The sequence below is a fragment of the Mercenaria mercenaria genome, chromosome 14 (genome assembly GCF_021730395.1).
Source record: "Mercenaria mercenaria strain notata chromosome 14, MADL_Memer_1, whole genome shotgun sequence".
Classification (NCBI taxonomy): domain Eukaryota; kingdom Metazoa; phylum Mollusca; class Bivalvia; order Venerida; family Veneridae; genus Mercenaria; species Mercenaria mercenaria.
In genome coordinates, this window is record NC_069374.1 from 909,320 (window position 1) to 923,302 (window position 13,983).

At 36.3% G+C, this 13,983-nt stretch overlaps 1 long non-coding RNA gene across 1 annotated transcript; it reads right to left on the bottom strand.

The window, feature by feature from the left end:
• Positions 1-5,052: 5,052 nt before the first annotated feature.
• On the bottom strand, positions 5,053-11,837 carry LOC128548247 (uncharacterized). The gene is made up of 3 exons (XR_008366898.1): positions 11,703-11,837; positions 8,093-8,178; positions 5,053-5,250 (listed from the first exon to the last, which is right to left on the bottom strand). It is a non-coding gene; the product is annotated as an uncharacterized LOC128548247 (long non-coding RNA).
• Between the last annotated feature and the right edge of the window lie 2,146 nt (positions 11,838-13,983).

Consider the following 13,983-nt stretch of genomic DNA (forward strand, 5'->3'; position numbering starts at 1 on the left):
AGGGAAGTAATTAAAAGACAAGAGCTGTCTCAATAGGATGACACATGCCCCCGATGGCACTTTGAATGAATAGTTATGGCCGATGTTAGAGTTTAGGACCTTTGACCTACGGACCTGGGTCTTGCGCGCGACACGTCGTCTTACTGTGGTACACATTCATGCCAAGTTATTTGAAAATCCACTCAATAGGATGACACATGCCCCCGATGGCACTTTGAATGAATAGTTATGGCCGATGTTAGAGTTTAGGACCTTTGACCTACGGACCTGGGTCTTGCGCGCGACACGTCGTCTTACTGTGGTACACATTCATGCCAAGTTATTTGAAAATCCATCCATGGATGACAAAGATATGGACCGGACACGAATGCACTGTCATGAAAAATGACCTTTAACGTCTAAGTGTGACCTTGACCTTTGAGCTACGGACCTGGGTCTTGCGCGCGACACGTCGTCTTACTGTGGTACACATTCATGCCAAGTTATTTGAAAATCCATCCATGGATGACAAAGATATGGACCGGACACGAATGCACTATCATGAAAAATGACCTTTAACGTCTAAGTGTGACCTTGACCTTTGAGCTACGGACATGGGTCTTGCGCGCGACACGTCGTCTTACTGTGGTACACATTCATGCAAAGTTATTTGAAAATCCATCCATCGATGACAAAGATATGGACTGGACACGAAAATTGCGGACAGACTGACAGACCGACAGACAGACGGTTCAAAAACTATATGCCTCCCTTCGGGGGCATAAAAATATTGTAAGTGAACAAAAGAAGGATTTGCCAAAAAATATGTTGGCATAAATGAAATTTCAGATCAGTATCTTCATTAGTTACGGAGATATACCCATTTTAATTTGAAATAAAGGGAGGTAATTTGACATAAAATCAGTCCATAGTTATCTACCCTGATTGTCTCAGTCCAACTAATAACAATAATGAAATTTTAAATAAGTCCTATAAGTACTTACTGATATAAATTCATTTTGATTACAATCAGGGAAGGTAATCAGATATAAAATAACTCTGGAACCTACGACTTGATCTGATTTGTCATGGAATCCAAGATTTATTGTTGTTGAAGATATTTTGGAAGTTTGTATCAAATAAACCATAAACGAAGTCTTTATATGACTGCAAAAGCTAAAATAGCCGATTTTTGACCTTTAAGGGGCCATAACTCTTGAACCCAAGAAGGAATCTAGCCAGTTCAAGAAAGGAAGCAAGATCTTGTGGTGGTACAAGTTGTGTGCAAGTTTGGTTAAAATCAAATCATAAATGAAGCTGCTATTGTACAGACAAGGTCAAAATAGCTAATTTTGGCGCATTCAGGGGCCATAACTCTGGACCCCATTAAGGGATCTGGCCGGTTCAAGAAAGGAACCGACATCTTATGGTGACACATGTTTTGTGCTAGTTTGATTAAATTCAAATCATAAATGAAGCTGCTATTGTGCAGACAAGGTCAAAATAGTTAATTCTGGTCCTTTCAGGGGCCATAACTCTGAAACCCATAATGGAATCTCGTTAGTTCAAGAAAGGAACCGAGATCTTATGGTGATACAAGTTGTATGCAAGTTTGGTTGAAATAAAATCATAAATGAAGCTGCTATTGTGCAGACAAGGTCAAAATAGCTAGTTCTGGCCATTTCAGGGGCCATAACTCTGAAACCCATAACGGGATCTGGCTAGTTCAAGAAAGGAACCAAGATCGTATGGTGACACAAGTTTTGTGCAAGTTTGGTTAAAATAAAATTAATAATGAAACCACTATCGTGCAGACAAGAAATTGTTGACGGACGCACGGACGCACAGACGACGGACGACGGACGAAGGGTGATCAAAAAATCACCTTGTCACTACTAGGGTGTTAACAGGCAAATTGTTGAGAAGCAAAATGACAGACTTAGGGTGATCATATCAGCTCACACTGTGCTCAGGTGAGCTAAAAAATAATACAAACTGAAAAGTTACTAGATTGCAACCCACTGTTAACAAGACCGTAACAGACAGACACACATGTAACAATCTATTTGCACCACGGCAGGTTAAGAGCTCAGACTAGGGAGACATTAGCCTTCTTGTGCAGGCCTGGTTTTTTCTTATTGTGTTAATTGTAATTCTGAAATTACTCGCTCTTAGTACCATGCTTGGTAAAACAAATCCTAATTTCGCTTTTATATACACATTACAAAGACTTGCATCACACTTTATTTATCGAATAAACTGTCCACATGTTTAAGTTTTATCTATATACACATTTATAATGATCACAGATTACATAATTTGTTTTATCCATACATGAAATAAAGCTGAACTGTGAATAACAACTTTTAATAACAGTACTGGATGCTTTTGTCAGGCTTTGAAATAAATATTGTCAAAATAATGAAAATGTGACTTGCTGTAATCTGTATTCTAAAGTGTACCATTTCTCTTGCAACAAGAACAAATAAACAGGAGGGCCATTAAGGCCCTGTATCGCTCACCTGACCTATTGACCTAAAGATCATCAAGATCAACATTCTGACCAAGTTTCATTAAGACATGATCATAAATGTAGCCTCTAGAGTGTTAACTAGCTTTTCCTTTGATTTGACCCGGTGACCTAGTTAACTTGACTTAAAGATCATCAAGACTAACATTCTGATTAAGTTTCATGAAGATACAGTCATAAATGTGGCCTCTAGAGTGTTAACAAGCTTTTCCTTTGATTTGACCTAGTTTTTGATCCCACCTGACACAGATTTAAACTTGACCTATAGATCATCAAGATTAACATTCTGACTAAGTTTCATTAAGATATAGTCATAAATGTGGCCACTACAGTGGTAACAAGCTTTTCCTTTGATTTGACCTGGTGACCTAGTTTTTAATCCTAGATAACCCGATATCAAACTCATCCAAGATTTTATTGAGGGTAACACTCTGACCAAGTTTCATTAAGATTGGGCCAAAATTGTGACCTCTAGAGTGTTAACAAGCTTTTCCCTTGATTTAAGCTGGTGACCTAGGTTTTGATCCCACCTGACCTAGATTTAACCTTGACCTATGGATCTTCAAGATAAACATTTTGACCAAGTTTCATTAAGATATGGTCATAAATGTGGCTTCTAGCTTTTCCTTTGATTTGACCTAGTGACCTAGTTTTTGACCCTACATAACCCAGATTCAAGCTGGACCTTGAAATCATCAAAATTAACATTCTGACCAAGTTTCATGAAGATATATTCTTAAATGTGACCTCTACAGTGTTAAAAAGCTTCTTTTCTTTTATTTGACCTGGTGACCTAGGTTTTTAACCCAGATGACATAATATTAAACTCTTCCAAGATTTTATTGAGGGTAACATTCTGACCACGTTTCATTAAGATTGGGCCAAAATTGTGACCTTCAGAGTGTTAACAAGCTTTTCCTTTGTCCTGACCTGGTGACCTAGTTTTTTATCCCAGATGACCTAATATCGAACTCGTCCAAGATTTTATTGAGGGTAACATTCTGACCAAGTTTCATTAAGATTGGGCCAAAATTGTGACGTCTATAGTGTTAACAAGCTTTTCCTTTGATTTGACCTGTGACCTAGTTTTTGACCCCAGATGACCCAATATCAAACTTGTCCAAGATTTTATTGAGGGTAACATTCTGACCAAGTTTCATTAAGATTAGGTCAAAACTGTGACCTCTAGTGTTAACAGTCAAATTGTTGACGACGGACGGACGAACGGACGGCGACGGACACAGGGCGATCACAAAAGCTCATCTTGAGCACTTTGTGCTCAGGTGAGCTAAACACTAGAGTTGTCACAGGAGTGACGAATTATACCCCCACAATATGGCCTTTTCACAGAACTAAGCCAATGTCAAAGCAGCACTTTCTTGAGCTTTCACCTAATGACCTCAAATTCAATACAGATCATCTGCTGGTCCAGATCAATCTCCATATGAAGTTTCATGATCCTCCGCCCAAGTGTTCTCAAGCTGTTGTAAGGAAAAGGTTTAAATGTTCCGGGTCATTCTGACCTTTGGAACTCAAAATCAATACGGGTCATCTGCTGGTCAAGACCAACCTTGTACTAAATTTTGTGATCCTCATCACATGCATACTGAAGTTATTGTCCAAAAACCGTTTTAAAGAACCGTTATTTATTATGTTGGATTTAACATCACACCGACATAGGATAGGTCACATGGCGACTTTCCAGCTTTAATGGTGGAGGAAGACCCAAGATGCCCCTCAGTGCATTATTTTAAAGAACAGGGTCAGTGTGACCTTGACCTGCGACCTCAACATCATTAGGGGTTACCTGCTGTTCATAATCAACCTCCCTAACAATTTTCATGATCCTAGGCTCAAGCATTCTAAAGTTATAATCTGAAAAACATTTCACTGTTTTGCCTTATTGTGACCTTGACCTACTGACCTCAAAGTAAAATTTGACCTGTATTTCATGATGTGACACCTGTGTACTAAACTTTATCATCCTAGGCTCAAGGTCTCAAGTTATCATTCGGAAACGGTTCAACTGTTCAGGGTCACTGTGACCTTGACCTTTGATCTACTGACCTCAAATTCAAACAACCTGTATTTTATCATGTTACACCTGTGTTACAAAAGCTATGAGCCTAGGCCAAAGCGTTCGCAAGTTATCATCTAGAAACCATTTACCTTACAGGGCCACTGTGACCTTGACCTTTGACCTACTAACCCCAAAGTCAAACTTGACCTGTATTTTCTGATGTTACACCTGTGTACCAAAAACTATTTAAATCGGTCAAGCTTTTCATGAGTTATCATCTGGAAAACCATGAAAACCAACTGACTGAAAGACAGACAAGCTTACTACATGGGGGTATAACAAAACTTTCTCTTTAAAATTTCATGGAAAATATTACTTAAATATAAGTATGTTAATTAGTAGACAACCTTTACAAAATAAACCAGAAAACAATTATCTAATATAAGATTAATGAAACTTTAGTATGTTATATAAGCATAACAAAACCAATGTGATAATAGTACTTTATCTCTTAAAGTAACAGAGCTTAGTCAATCACTGCTGTTCTCAAAATAAATTTAGTTTCTAAGTAAATCCTGAATTCCTATCTTTAAAAGTTTTTTTTATTCAAGTTCCCTTGTTCTTCTGTCTTTTCATATTTCCTGGTGTTTCTTTCTTGCTTTTCAAGTATACTGGTTTGTTGACCTTCCATTTTGTAGCTGCCTGCTCTCAAGAAGTGAACCTGTAAAACACAAATCAAACATTGTAAATTGATAAAAAGAGACCCCAACAGAAAAGACATGTTTTCATACTCAAAGCTTTCAGAAAGCAGGCAAACTAAAACAAATAAACATAAAATTTCTATTACAAATTGGACATTATTCTGAACAATTTAAAATATTTTCAGCTGTTTTAATACAGAGTTGGCCAATGTTTTTCCTAAACAAGTCTATGTAGCCGACCAAATAGCAGTGCCATATTTGACCCAAGGGGGATAATCTGAACTAACTTGGTAGAGGAACTTGCTTTTAACCGAAACACAACGGCTAAGTCAATTTTGGTAGAGGGTCACCTAGAGATCATTTCCATAAAATATTTTTGAAATCCAGCCAGGGCTTTTCACCAGCAAATTGGATAGAGGCCAAGGCCTTTAAAATTTGGAAATTTATATGCGATAACTGTCCAGTTTGGGAAGAAATGCTATTCATGGAAAGATGGTGTTAGTGTATAAATTTGAACAGTAATAAATATTTTCAACTCAAATTTAATTTTTACAGTAACAGACTAGACTACAGCATTTTTCAGACTTCAAATTTTACAAATCTAATCACAGGCTGTTTCTTCGGTGGTATTATTACCCGTACCCTCAAAGTTACGCCTTTTTACCCCACGGTCGAAAGATTACCTCCAATTTCTTTTGATACTGCCACGTGTTTGATAGATTTGCAGTAACATTTCCCGTTATATGACACTTTGTCAGGAAAATAATCAACCGGAAGTAAACACCGAAGACGAATTAAATTTATCTCCCCTAAAGCACGGACTAAAATATAAATTCCAGGACACAGAACATAACGAATTAGACTGGTATTTAAATGCAGTAAGACAAACAAGAGCTCCGCCAAGTGGGGCAATATACGCCCGAAGGATTACATCATAGGATGGGAGCAAAATTTAAAGAACTTGACCTGTAGCCCAAAGGAGTGGAAGAACAAAAGGAAAACAAATCTAAGTCCACAAAAAAAATATTCAAAGTCCACAAAAAAATCCTTATCAGGTACAGGTATGTAAAAATACACCTAAAAATCAGAGGTACCATCCATGTTGTACCACAGAAAAGTGGTCTCGGTTTTTTCCTACAGCCAATAATAAAAAAGTTTCAAAATAAGCTATTTATAGTAACATAAAAGGGAAATAGTTCAAAAAAAATATTGTAAGTGAACAAAAAAGAGATCTGCCAAATAAAAACAAGAGCACTGCAATGCAGAGCAATGTACACAAAGCAGTCATATATGACCTTTGACCCTTCAGTGTGACCTTGACCTTGAAGCAAGTCATCCGGAACATGCGCTCTTCACATTGTCTCAGTGTGGTGAACATTTCTGCCAAGTTTCTTTGAAATCCTTCCAGCAGTTCAAGAGTTACAGAATGGACACGAAACAAACTGATATGACTTTTGACCCCTAAGTGTGACCTTTAAGCGACACGTCCGGAACATGTACTGTGCACGTCATCTTGGTGTGGTGAACATTTGTGTCAAGTTTCTTTGAAATCCTTCAAGGGGTTCAAGAGTTACAGAGCGGACACGAAACAAACTGATATGACCTTTGACGCCTAAGTGTGACCTTGACCTTGAAGTGAGATATCCAAAACATGCGTTCTGCATGTCGTCTTGGTGTGGTGAACATTTGTATCAAGTTTCCATGAAATCCTTCAAGGGGTTCAAGAGTTACAGAACTGACACGAAATTGCTAACGGACGGACACCAGCACCATAACATGATACGTCCCTTCGGGCATATAAAAATCGATACCCTAGAACCACTTCCTCAGGTAATACTAAAACGTAAACAAAATTAAACCATTTGTTGATGTGATTTTTGGGAAATGTTACCTTGCATTTTGGGATGTTTCTCTGCCACAGTTTTGAAAAACTGCAACGTTTTTGGATTGGGAAGTGGCCGAATATAGGCCTCTGTCATAAAAGGATGAAAAGCCCTGCCGGCTAACAATTTCTGACAAGAAATCATTTTCAAAGTTTTTCTTTTCGGTTGCCATTTCGGTTGCCATGGCAACCAGAGTTCTATATGGAATTAAATTCTTTGGGCAATTTTGAAAGAGGACCACCCAATGATCATTCCTGTGAAGTTTGGTGTAAATCTGCCCAGTGGTTCTGAAGAAGAAGATTTTTTACAAATTGTTGACACATGACGGACATCAACTCATGTTGTCACCCTGTGACAGGTGAGCTAATAATTGTTTGAATTTGCATACATGTATAAAATTTAATGGTTTTGTCCAGAAATGCTTTTTCATTCAGATACCATATCATGGATTTTCACATCAAGAAAATGAAATGGAGTCTTTACTAAGGCCTTAAAAAAAAGTTCTTTGTTTCCGGTAACATGCTAAAAAAATTTGGGTAGGTAGGTCGGAAAAACTTTTTCTTTGTTTTTTTTTTAATTATTTTTAGGGAGACTTTTCGGAAATTATTTTTGTGTCAAAAAATGAATACAAATAGGGGGGTTATGACTCTAGAGCATCGTTAAGTTGACTTATAACATCACTGACCATGTTTAAAGCATAAAAAGTGCAGTTTTGCAACTTTTTGTCAAAAAGCTGAAAAAATGTTCTCCAAGGCCATAAAAACATTTAGGGTCGGGCCAAAAATTTAGTGTAGTTTGGGATACCGGAAACAAACAAATTTTTTACGCCTAATGTTCCTTGATATTTGATTCTGTGCACTGACACAAAAATCTATCCACACAAATACTAATGATTTTACAGTATACTTTGCTTTTTGAATAATTGAAACTGCTTCCAACAGCTGCAACTATAAAGAAATAGAAAGATAGAAATAAATACCTTATGAGCTGCAAGCAAGTGGTTTCAGTCTGTCAACAAGCACATTGGAGCAGTACAACAATACTCGGTATAATAGACCAAGATGCCTGAAAATAGTGAAAAATGAGCAAATTAAGAAAACATGGACAACCAGCTGTCTTGAAATTTCTAAGGTCTAAGGGCTAACATCTTTTTTTGCAAAAGCTGTTTTCTTCTTCAATTTTCATGCCAATAAGATGACCCCAATTATATCATTGGCATGGTGGGAGAAATTTGTTAAATAAAACTTTTTTCAATGAAAATAAAACAGTAGTAAATTTTGTCAAAATGTATAATTAATGAAACAAAGTAAATGCGGTTAAAAATTTCAGTTTTGAAAACAAAAGTCACTGTATGAGTGGGTTTGTTTACAGGACTGACCAGCCAGAACTGCCAGGCATTACTTTAACCCAGTGAATTCCATGTACCTTTTTGACATGGTGGTCAATGACCTTCACTTTGCTCGAAAAACAGACTGGTAAAGCATGCAGCTAGAAGAATTTGTTCTGCCTTCCTCAGTTTAGTATGAACATAGGAGCCGACAAAATGCTACAATTGTTTATTGGTATCTGACGGCATCTGACGGCCATGATTCATAAATGTATAACTTTAAATGTATTTGAGTATGCGTGCAGTGTACAAAATTCAGATTTCAACTAACCCATTCTGGCAACCAGATAGAAAATTTTCCGAGACTGACACCAGTTTCACATGCTTGAACTTAAAGCACCATAAAATATCTTAATTTTGCACCATAAAACAACTAGTCTCATACCCTCAAAATACTTCATCATATTGTTTAGGACATGCTCGATTGGGGATTCCTAGGAGAACAGGAACTGAATGCATCAGAACAGTCTTCCAACAAGTAATGTGAGTGGCTTCGATTTGCATTTGCAGAGCTCAAATTTAACTTTTTTGACCAATTGCAAATTTTTGCACGTAGCTTTTTTTTCTTGTTGCTAAATCTGAAAATCTACTTGCAAATTTAGACTTTCAATTAAAAATGTTAGAATATCCTAAAAATTCATGCTAGAACATCAATATTGTTAGCACGGCTTTCCAAAAGATGTTGTGTTTTCTGTTATCTGCACGTAGGGAAAACCCTGTCACTGCCTTTAATTGCCCTCAATGAAAGCGAATCTACAAACATTAATAAAAACTGCAACAATTTTGACTATTATTTGTATTTGCAAAATAAATTGTGTGAAATTTTTATCTTTTTGCATTCCATGAAACTGACTTGCATTTAGCGAGTGAAAATTTGAGCCTTGTGATTTGTGAAAGTAATTACATCTTCTGCATGATTATGGTTCTGACTAATTCTTAAACTCTTGCATTTATGGAACAGTTTGAATTCAATTCCGTCATAATTCTGACCAACTAATCGAGCATGCTCGTACAGTTTCAATAAATCAATAAGTGTTCCTCAACCTGTCCTGTATGAAAAAATAAGGCGGAATCTGCTCTGAATTAAAGCGTATTAAGGGCGTAATCCTGCTAAAATGGACATCAAAGGCGGACTATTGGCGGACATGGATTATTCTAAATATTACGCCTAACAGGAAGGCGGAATTTTTCTTAAATTCTGGTTAATGCTTTTCAGAAAAAGGTGCATTCTCACTAGGAGGAATTTTCAGATAAAATAAGGGGAAATTTTTAACTTAGAAAAAATGGCTTTACTAAGGTAAGGCGGAATTTTGGAAGCTGGTAATTGTATATCAATTAATTTGAAATAGGATCACTGTAAGGGTCCAGTGAGTTTATTACATCCAGATGTTGTGACTCCTGTTTAGAGAGAAAGCACTTTCTGAAGGCATTTATACATGGGATTTGTTAGTTAAGTAGACTAGACAAAGGAGTACATTATATATTTGTGGCGAGTTAAAATTTAATTAATTTACATCTGCAAACCATTAGAAATAGCAAATTAAGGTGTAGAGGATTTAATGAACATCTTTTCTGTTTTAACCAAATCACTATCTGTTAATTACTTACATTTCAGAAGTACATGTATAATGCATAGCAGTTACAAGGTAGCAAACAATTTAAATAAGATTTCAAGTCTAAGTTAGTATTTAATTGTTATTATCTTAATATCATAATTATTGCCATAATTATAGATATTTTATCACAATAGTATGGCACTGGCACCAAACATTAATGATAATTTCATTAACCAGTAGTTCATGACATGTCCATGCTAGTTTAGTGAAGGTTTAATAACTTACTTTTTTCAAGAAATGCTCATGATATTTAGTCAGTATTGTTGTGCAATTGCTTCAGTAGTTTTGTTATTGCTTGCCACAGCTGATATATTTGTAAAATTGAAGCTGTCTTATTAATAAATTGTAATTGGCAAAGCAAAATGAATCTAGTGAAATGTGAAAAGCTTCATGCTCAAGATAAATACTTAAATTTTTTATGTTTCCCGCCTAAGCAGAAAATATCCTTAGACGGATTTTTTTCCTGCTTAAACATTTTTACGCCAATTTAGGCGGTTTCCGCCTTACTAACAGGAAAAGATTTGCATATTTCGAGCCCTATTCTCCCTAAGGCTGATATTACGCTTAACAGCAACATAAGATGGAAACCGCCTTATTTTTCTAGGCGGTTTCCGCCTAAAGTATGGGCGTACTTTTTCGTACGGGGTACATTGTGCGACAGGGTTTTTTCTAGCTAATTTGGGATCATAGCCTAATTACCCCCAAAATTGGGAATTCTGACGCGTAAATGTTCCAAACTGGGAAATATTTAGTCCCATAGGATATAGTAAAGATGTGTTTAAGCACTTCCTCATACACTTGCTTCACATTGTACAACCTCTTTTAACATACTTCCATTAAAAAATTGTCCATAATTTTCAGAATGTAGATTGGGAATGTTTGCACTCATTTTGGGAAAAATACATACTTTTTGGCATTGGGAATATAGCCGAATAACAGCTTTAAAAACGGCCGGGAAAAAAAACCCCTGTGCGATGCATTCTAGACAAAAAAAAAAAGTTTTATAAATGGAAATCATACTAAATAAACAAGATTTACGCATTTAACTAGCATGCTTTTTCAATCACGTTAGAAAATAAATGGTAGCCTGGTCGAGGTTGTATCTGCAGCAAATCAGTTGCACGAGCTGAAATTCTGTAGTCATTGGCTATTGAACTATCTCTAATTTCGAACACTGTGCATTCACGGTTACGGGTAAAAGCATGTATATGCCTGGGACTCACTGACCTATTTTTAAATCAGATGTGCGAAATTACTGGTTTAAATGATTTCTTATAGAAAAGTTGATTAACAAGGTCAAATTTGTGTCCAGTCATGAACAATAATGCAGTATATGCAAAATTCTGAGAACATGAAAAACGTTTTAAAATCTATATTTTTTTCTATAAGCCGATCCGATTCCCTATATTTAGGCTGAGCACAGCTTATGGGCAGAATCATTAGCTCAACTTAAATACTTTGTATGCAGTGAGCCTTAAGAAATAGTAATCTTTCAAATTTATGAATAAATAAAAATGTAAAAAATAAGGAATTTCTATGCTTTTATGGGTGGGGTGTTTGTTTACATTGGAAAGTTAGTTACTCACGTTTCTAAAAATGTCAACAGGTCCAACCATGCACATGCTGTACTGGAGTGCCGTCCATATTCTATATAAAAGTAAAATAATTCCATTAATCAGTCATGCCTGCAAGTAAAATCACGGATTTTTTAATTTTAAAAATTCAATACAGGAGTAACAGAGAAGTTCCAAGAAATTAGAGAACCGGAAAGGGATTAAAATACGAACTGAAAAGCGACACAAAGGTGAATCTATTCTCTCATTCCCCAAACTGAAGAACTCGTTGGAGAAGTTTTTGTTTTCTCAAATTGTCAAAATGTCGGCGCCAGTGTAGATCTAACTACATCTACTCTCACTATAAATCAAATGTTCAAAATGTCGCCGTTTAAAAATGCTACTCAGTAATGAAAAAAGCATGTTTGTATCACAAATTATATCAGTGTAGTCATGTTACCGGCTGATTAGCTTGTGACGCAACAAAATTAACAGCTTACTTTGAATTTTCTTTCGTGTCGCAGACATCTTATTGTGCGGATATTGCGTTTGGCCTACTGATCTGACGGACGCTTATTAACATTAACGAAGACCGTGATATCCCGAATTTCATCGGGGTCGTCGCACGCCCATGGTCTAAACCGGAACTCCATATTTTTTTATTTGGATAGTATGTATTGTTTGGATTACCTCGTATGTTACCGTAGTGGGATTTGCTTCGCGGCGAAAATCGATAGGATCGATTCCCTATTAAAATAAACCACGAGGGGTGATTTATATGTAATGCAATTGTGATGAAATCTCGAATTCCACATGCGCTAATGTCTTGACTCAGTTTTTATTGAAAGGTATATCCTCCGGTTAGCGATGCATGAAATTTTACAAAAAAAAAAAAAAAAAAAAAACATACTGAAGATTGCGTTCTGAAAAGTGGCATAAAATTTGAGAGTATATCAAAGCTTGGAATGTTTTAGGCATAAGTGGCCGAAACATTTTCAGTGATGTTTCTTACATATATTGACATATTGAAGTATCGTAAAGCAAAGTTACCAGGTGGATGTCTCGTTTCAAACCTTGAAACGAGTAATTTCAAGGCCTTCCAAAATATGGACGACCTAAATTAGTCACGACTAGGCAAGGTGATAAGAAAATCAAGGAATTAATTGAGGAAGATGCTTGATTGACTATGCGCAAATTAGCCCATAAATCAGGAATATCGGCTGCAGGAGTCCGTTTTACTTTGCGAAAAATATTGAATGTAAATAAAATATGTTCACGTAAAACTCCCAATTTGTTCACAGCTGAACAAAACGAGACCACGTTAAAACAATGTAAAAGGCTAAACGTTTACTAAATCAAATTTGGAAAGTAGATTCCTCGGAAGCACCAAGAACAAGGCAAAAAAGAAAATTGCAGACTCGATTTGACTGAATTTGTTAAAATGCAACATTGCCAACGCTCCCTATCACAGACTTGAGCAGTTTTCAATCTTCAAATCTAAATGAATTGAAATCAATGGTTAAGCTGTACCTGAAATAAGAAAGCAATTTTTTTCTTAATTTAATAATTGGTGATGGAACGTGGTAGTATTTTTTTTAACTTAAACGTAACTGTTCAAACCATGTATGGGCTTCAAAAAGAACAGCAACTGTAAAGAAAGTTGATACTGTATATTCTTTTTCATTCAGGGATCCGCCATCCACGTTGCTGTTGATTCGATAAGATGTGACTGCTAAGTACCATACTAATGTAGTTTTGAGGAAAGAGAATAGATATTTTTAGAAACGTCGACCTAAATGCGGCCTAAAACACGTATTTTGTCTCAGTAAAAATGCTTCTTCTCGTAATACTCTTATTACGACTGAATATTTGGACAAGTATGAGTCTTGGATCTTAGAGCATATTCTTCAGATCTGTCACACTGTGATTATTTTTATTTCCGCTTCTTTTCTTGGTGCTTTCTGGGAAACGTTATGGCTCACATAGTGCTTTGAGCTCGGCAATAAGTCAGTGTTTTAAAGCCATACGTATTTTTGACTATAAAAAGCTTTCAAAATTGGATTAAAAGACTGAAACTTAGTGTTAATGCTTAAAAAAATGTTCGAAGAGTTACCTTGATTTAAACTGCGTTAAATGCAGCAAATAAAACGTTACAGCCCGAGTTGTATTTCTTATGAATTGAAGTTTCAAAGTCAAGGACAGAGTTTCAGTTATTGGGTAAAAAGCTGACTAGCTTTGCCTTTGAGCCTACGACACATTGGCTTGCAGATACAAATACATGCCTTTTTTGGGTGGCGTTCACGCCAGCCCAATG